Consider the following 8,040-nt stretch of genomic DNA (forward strand, 5'->3'; position numbering starts at 1 on the left):
TCACAAAGATTTGATTGTCTCAAAGACTTTTTTTTCACATGCTGCAGAGTAATTTAAGGCCCAAACTCACATGAGAGAGCATTAAGGGTACGTATAGCAAGCAGTGGAGGACTGTACAGAAACAGATGTGAAGTCCAAGAAAGCTTTGAAGTGACAAGCTCTGGAACTGGAAGCACTAACTGGGACAGCAGAGTGATGCTTTGTTTTGCTGTGAGGCAAGGTTAATTTGTCTGAGTATGGTTTCCTGTTAATGTGCAGTACTAGACACTGTACCAACTTGTGGAATTGGCTCGTGTTCATGCACAGACACACACGTAACTTTATTATGTTAATAGCAATAAGCATACCACCAGACAGTGCTAACAGGTCAAGGGAAGCATAACCTTGTTAGTTCATCCCCTTGTGAATTCACTTTTTATACTACTTCCAGGCCCTGAATTAATATCCTTGTGCAGTAATTCATTTCCTGATACAGACAGACCAGCCCGTTCAGAGCTAGCTTGGAATTTCTAACGTATATGGTGTGTGGTGTAAATGTACCCTAAGGTCCTTTGCCACATGCCTGCTTTTAAAAATTTTAAAGGAAGCCTTACACTTCTGTGTCAAGAACATGGAGATTCATATTTCATGGTCTTTGTTCATGATACTCAACTGAAAGTTGATTTATGAAGAGTGAAACTTTGCTATGCAGCAGTACAGAACTATCAATATTAATTGATCTGACCATAATCATCAGTGAACAACTAAAGACATAACCAAGGAATCATCATGCCTTTTGAAAACTGTCTAGATAAACTTAATGGATACATACAGCAATATGATCTAAGGGAATACATGCATTCATTTCCCTTTTCCATTCACCTAAGAGGGTATTGAAACTTTTATCTGATGCCACATTAAGGTATAATGTGCACTGATATACAACAGATAAGGAATTCCCAAAACTTTCTTTCATGTCTTTCAGTCATGTTTCCACCAAATAATCCACTATAAAATGAATACACACAGAAACTAACTGCTTTTTAACTAAGCAATTGTTTTAGACTAAAACCATGCTATTTCTTTTGTTTCTTCAATGTTCAGTTCTATCCTTGCTTTGTATGTCTGATCTAGAGGGGAAAATTGTGCATATTCATCTGAAAAACTTAAGAAGTGAGAAATCAAATCTGAGAACAAAGTCCAAGTCTTTAAACCTGTAATGCAGAGAACATCAAAAGGCCACACCTATGAAAATATTATTTCTCCTCTAAACTTTTTGTCCCAAGGCCATCATAAATCTCTCTACTCTTGTCTGATTTACGTTTCAACAAAGTTTTCAATAACTTCTACATCTCAGTATCTATTGAGCAAATACTCTGGAAGTGTTGCAGAGAATTGTTATGTCTTAATACGGCATATATAGAACAATAAATATATTGAAACCAATCTATTTTCTCAGATACGATGAATACATGAATGTAATTGGTATTCTAATTTATGACAGTAACTAGGGCCCTGAACTGTAACATAGAAGAGCTTTGCATCTTCAACCTATCATTGGATAGGGCTGTGTACTTCCTTCTCTAAATTCAGGGTATGACTGGTTTACATTCACACTGTAGTACTCAGTATGCAAGGATTTCTTATAAATGTTTCAGAGCAAATTCATCTGGTCCATCTATGTTTCATCAGAAAGTAGATTAAAGCAATTCAAAGCTCAAGGCATATAATTATATAGGTGTCTCCTGTTATGCTATGATCCTACCCCATCCCTACTGGAAAGCAAACGGACAGGATGTGATCCTCCTGTTACCACAGGTGAAAACACTACCAGTAGTAACTGCTTGCATTTCTTGGTCATAAATTTAGCACTCCATTACAATGATTTTCAGTTTTGGGGGGGAAGACTGAAGCTGATGAGGCTATGTTGGTCATTCTCAGGGCACGCTCAGAATTTCTTCACAGCTACCAAGAGCAGTAAGATGAACTGAGGTGAATTACTACTTGTGTTGAGATCAATGATAGTTGATAGCTTCAGGTAGGTAATGATTTAAAAACCTCAAAAACCCAAGATATACTTAGGCTTTGATTTGGACCCCTTATACCACCTGAATCGAAGAGATAGAGAGACAACATCTGTACCTTAATCTAACCATGTTTTAGCTCTATATATTCACTGCCATTTGATCACTTTTCTTCATTCCTTATTTATTCCAGCTATCATTTTTAATGCACTCCAGATACCAGAATGAAATATACCATTTCAAAATCCATTTTTGAATTTCACAACTAGATTTGCTTTGCTAGTATAGAATTAAAATCTAAAGCCCATGTGCTTTGGTGAAGTTAGCACTAGGTTTAACTATGACTACCAAATTGCCCATAGTTCATGAAAGTTACTCATCCAGACTCTCCCCCTCATCCTCCAAATCCCAATTAGATTTACACTTTATAAGATGAAAATGTGAAATAATTTACAAGATCATAAAATTAGGCCCTGTGCAATAGACAGTCTGTGTCTCTAGGTATTTATTTATCTAAGCATAGTATGGTCTGACAGTTCTTAAGAGACGTGATAGCAAACAAATGATTTTATAGTCTTACAGGTCGTGAAAGTTGTATTAAATTAATAAAAATATTCTATCAGAATATAAAATATTATTTTGAACATGAATCTTGAAGTAGTATCAAAAGCTGGGTTTGATTTTAAAAACTTGTAACTGAATCAGTAATATGAGGGACTAATCTAAAAGGACAGGGATTCCTAAAATTTTGTCCATGGATGGCAAGTTCATGGATCAGACTTTAGAACAGCAGATCCATAAAAAAAGTAATTCTGCCAGAGATACCTTTGTGTCCTGTGCTTTAGTTGCCTTGCGATGACTAGCCAGATCAACTCAGTGCCTCTCAAAGAGGTGTTCCAGCAGGTTTTGGTCTGAAGTAATAGCAAGGAACAAAATAGCAGGCACACTACTGTGCTTTAGACCATACAAGCTCTGAAAGTTTTTACAGTTCTTTGGTGGCAGGGCCCTTTGGGCCCTTATTCTTTGGCAGATTTAGCCCAGTATTTCCTTTTTCTCTCTCTCCCCACCCACACTGATTATTCACCCTAGTTCTAGTTCAGCTGTAAGATATCCTGGAGTCATCATAAAGGACAATTTGGGATAACCATATAAAAAAGTCCCTTCACAGAATGGACTCAGGTGTCCAAGAGCCGCCACTCTACAATGTCCCCATATGGTATGGTATGACATCTCCCTGACTTTATACTGATGGAAGGAAATTAATTTAAACTGCGCTAAGCTAAAGTAATTGAATTTAGCATGAGAAGAAGAATGAACTGGGAAAGTGAAATCCATGCTCTTAAGGACTTTCCCTCTACATTCTGAGAGTACCTTGGATACTCCAAGTACTGGGTTGGAGAAGTGCCTGGCTATTTGCAAAGTCTGATGATGAAGAAACCAACACAGATGAGGTTTTGTGGCCTTTCCTCTAGCCCACTACATCGTGTAGACCCACTCACCCAATACCACGATCCCAAGGTTCCACTCCATCCCATACCAGTGGCCATGTGTGTGGTTTGTTTAGAACCTGGTTCTAGAACCTGACTGGACACTAATACCAGCCTATGTTTTCCACATCTATACCTCGTTCAGAGAAGATCATCTTATATCTGATCTTTTGTTCTTTTGATACAAAGATGTATCTAAGATAAGGATTATGTGAATTTAACATAGTATCCATTTTATGTGGTAGTTAGGTAACAGCTATTCTAATGTTTAAAATGCTAGGTTATTATACTCAGAAAAAAATTTTGTGCATGCATTTAGTGGAAGGCAGAAGTACAAATGTGAATTATCAGTGATACAGCCATTTTCATAAAAGAAGTACAGAAAAATGTTTCAGAAAGAAGATTCTGTAAAACCTAGGAAATTACAGACATTAGATTATGAAGTCCTAACAGCACTGAAAACACATAGCATTATTGACAAGAAAGCTCAGAAAGAGACACAAAATTATAAAGTGTAGTTGATTCAGACATATTTCATTTACCTTAGTACTACAATCACTACCTCTGCATCTTTTATTTTTGAAAGCTTCACAAGGATATGGCTAAATATTTCCAATAATCTTCTTAGGTTAGGGATTCAATATTTTAATTTCCAGTATATAAAGTTGTTTTAGGTGAGAATTTAGGAACAAATAATCGATCACTAATTTTAGCATCAGCTAAACTAGATGAAACAATGAGAGAGAATTACAAAGGAAAAGATATTAAGACTTATTATCAGTATTCTATACAGTTATGTACAAGAAAGATCATGTCTCTCAGATCTTTCAGAATGAATTTATCAGCAGGATGGCAGTGAAGGTATGCACTGAAATAATCAATTTGGCTTTCACAGAGCCTTTGATAAGTTCCTATAGGAAGGAGTCTAGTTATATAGAAAATTTACCAATTGAAAATTGACTTTCCAGAAAAAAACAACAAACTCAACAATTAATAAGTTTTACTTTTTAATGTGGAGCTTTTCTAGGTGATGGAAGGTGAAAGAAAACAGTACTTGTATTCTTGCTGCATGAAAAGTCCCTTATGTTCACTAGCTGCTAAGGTAAGCCTGAGCAGCCTACTCTGCTTCCACGTGTGGTGGAGAACTGACACAAGTGGATGGTAACTGCATGATCAGAAGAGGGGACTGAAACCTGCCAGAGACTCTCACCAGATCTATTGACTCTGCACAAGGAGTATCAAGTGTTCCTTGGCTGCCCTTGAAGACCCACACTTTGTCACTGGAATCCTTTCTGATAAATATCAGATAGAACACACACTCTTAAATGCAAAAGATATTGAAGATGAGAGGACACTTAAAAGAAAATAGAAGAATACATATTTATTCTCAGTATCTAAAAATATTTTGCCTGAGATGCAAAGATTTTGGAATTTTTCTGCTCCTGTCCTGTGATATTAGATCTGAAGTAGATTTTACTAGCACAACAGAACTAGTGTCATTATTTCACTAATTAGTCCTACTTCTGCTGTTAGCACTGAAAACATTGGCTTTTTTTCCCCAGTTTGCCTCCTTCAAAGACATGCCAAATGAGTTCAGGCTCTGTTTTGAGACTGTAAATTAATATCAGTATTTTGATCAAGCTGCATTGAAAATGACTATGATCACTTAAAAAGCATGTTAATTCCAAGCCACTGAAAAGAATGGCTGATGCTTTCCAGCTTTCTGTTTCCAGTGGGCAGCCACAGAGACACAAGACTATGAACAAAAACTAGAGCAACATTATCTGTCTATGGTAATGTCAAGCAACAAATTATTTGATTTCTGTAATATATATATATTTTTTTTTTTCCAGAATAAACACAGAAACTGACAATCTGCTTTTCTTTATGTTTCTTTTCCCCATCATCTGCAAAAACCACCCGTCGTGCTTCGGTATTATACAGTGGATATGTCATGCAGGATCACACACTGTTGTGCAAACTCTGCCCACACCTCGGTGTAACAAGACAAATTATGGACAGAGTGACAATTTCAGAGGAACTGGATTTTCTTTGCTTTTGTGATCCTCAGACTCTGAAAAGAATACTGTGTTAGTACAGGTTTTAAGAGGCAAGTATATGGTAGTCACAGAAAAGGTAGAGCATAGCTGATCATTAACCATATATTTTAACTATTAAAAGCTAGGGAAAGGTGAAACTAGCTATCTACCATACCAGAACACATCTATGATAGCAGAGCTCCCTATTCAGTAATAAACACACTGATAAAAGGTTTTTTGTTTGTTTGTTTGTTTTGTGTTTTGTTTTAGTTTTGTGTTGGTGTTTTGTTTTTGGGTGGGGACAATGGAAGAAAGTATCAATTTTTAAAGAAACGTCTGAGACACTTCTAGGTTTTGTGTTTTCCTTTTAAGCAACATGCACTTTTGTCCCAGATGAGATGTTTTTTCTTCCTGTTTCTAAATTATTTTTAATTTTAATTTTAAGCAGAAATGATGAAAGTGCTTCCTCCCAGTTTTGCTAGACAATGCAGAATTTCTTTGACAGCTTTGGAACATTTGATGTTGGCAACAGATATACAATGAACATTGCACTTGCAAATAAATACTATTAAAAAACATGATGGGGTAGTGGGACTTTCAGAATGTAAATACCAGTGTAATAAGTTACAGAAAAGAGATTTTTTTAGTTAATGTAGACTGCAATCACCTGGTTGCATACTTGAGTTCCACTTAAACCCTACTTCAGGGTTTTAGTAAGATTATTTGTGAAGCAATACCTAAGCCATCTTTTTGCTCTTTGTCCCCTTAGACTTCTCTATAAAATTGTCTGAATCCTTCCCTGGGGTCATAAACCAAAGGAAATGCTTGCCTTAAGAGACAAACTAATGGTGAGGGCATAGAGGGAAATAACTGCACCTGTCAGTTTGCTGAGAGCTAGAAATAGTTTAACCTGTTTATTGTAGTGCTAGATTATTGCTTTTTCTAAATGTCTGAAAATAATGTGTCTGCACAAGTGCTGAAGTGCATCTGTGTGTGTGTGATGCCACCGCACTCGTGTTTTGCCTCTCAGAGGGGTAGTGCCCACTGTTCTGGCTGGGTCCCCTCCCCCTGCACGACGAATCAGTACTGCACAGCCCAGATGACCACATTTAGTATTCTGGACCTGATGTTACCGGCTACCATACAGTGAAATTCCTTCTGTCTGCAGTCCCAGCACAACACTAATGCCAGTCAGAGGAGCAGCTTTGCCTCAGGAGTTGATCTTACCTCCTTTTCAAAGATGTCACCACACACAAATACATCTAACTAAAACAAAAGTTATCTTGCACAATGTCCTGGTTTGAGCTAAAAGAGAACTAAGCATCTTCTAAGCAACTTCACTTTCTGAAGTTAATGACATTTTTGCAGTCAGTGTCTGTTTCTAGAAATGAGAATGGTTGATGTCTATAGTTCCTACTAAGGATTGGTATGCAGAAAGACTCTTGCTTATACTTACTCCTATAGAAGCCAAGGCCACTGCTAAATCTTGTGTACCATGTTGGGCTGTTGGGCTGTCCTAAAGTAAGAGGTCGCACCTGCAGGGAGGATGGACAGGACAGGTGACCCTAAACTGACCAACAAGGTATTCCCTTCCATATAGGTCATATTCAGTGTAAAGCTGAGGGAACACAAGAGTTAAGCTCTCTTCTTCAATGTCCAGCATCCAAGGAAGACTGTCCATTCTATCTTTGATCACAGTTGGTCCATTCCTAAATCCACTTCCAGAATCCAGCTCCTACATCTGGTTCCTATCTGCTGCTGAGCCAAATCTGGGACTTCCCCAGTGCCTGCCCCACAGCCTTGGTATTGATGGTGATGTAATTGCCATTGAGGAGTTGGGTTCAATATTTGGTTGATACATTATTGTTTTATTAAAGCAATTTTAGTTTTCCAGTGCATAGATCTCTCTCCCTTATTCCTTTCCTCTTCTCCTTCTGGGAAGGGAAAGGGGTTAGTAGAGAGCATCTGTGTGACCTGCCCTAGACGAAATGGTCCTGCTCTGGCAGGGGGGGTGGATTTGATGATCTCTGGAGGTCTCTTCCAACCTATAACGTTCTGTGATTTGTCATGTGTCTCATGGCCAGTCCAGCCCTAACCACCCTTGACAGGCTTAGCTAAAAAGTAAAATCACTGAACACAATTATTTCTATTTTAACTCAAACCAGGACAGACAACAAAAATGAGGAATATCCTAAACTGCCTAAAGTAAAAGCCAAGGTCCCACAAACCTCAGCAAGCCTAGGATTTCATCTCCATTTTTCTGACACTCAGTATTCATTCACATAAAATAAACTAACACTTGGAGAAATAAGTGCAATGGTATCATACACCACAGCTTAACCACCATTTCACTGTGAACACATCCAGCTGCTAGTGGCATAAATACTGTTGGCTCAGATGTGCTTTAGCAGGAGTTTCCCTCTGGCCAGGGCTTAGTTTGCTTCTGGATGGCATTTGAGCCTACAGACATTGCCAAGCCCAGCACTGCACAGATCAAACCAGCATTCCCAA

Source organism: Merops nubicus, unplaced genomic scaffold (genome assembly GCF_000691845.1).
Source record: "Merops nubicus isolate BGI_N331 unplaced genomic scaffold, ASM69184v1 scaffold17323, whole genome shotgun sequence".
NCBI classification, from domain to species: Eukaryota; Metazoa; Chordata; class Aves; order Coraciiformes; family Meropidae; genus Merops; species Merops nubicus.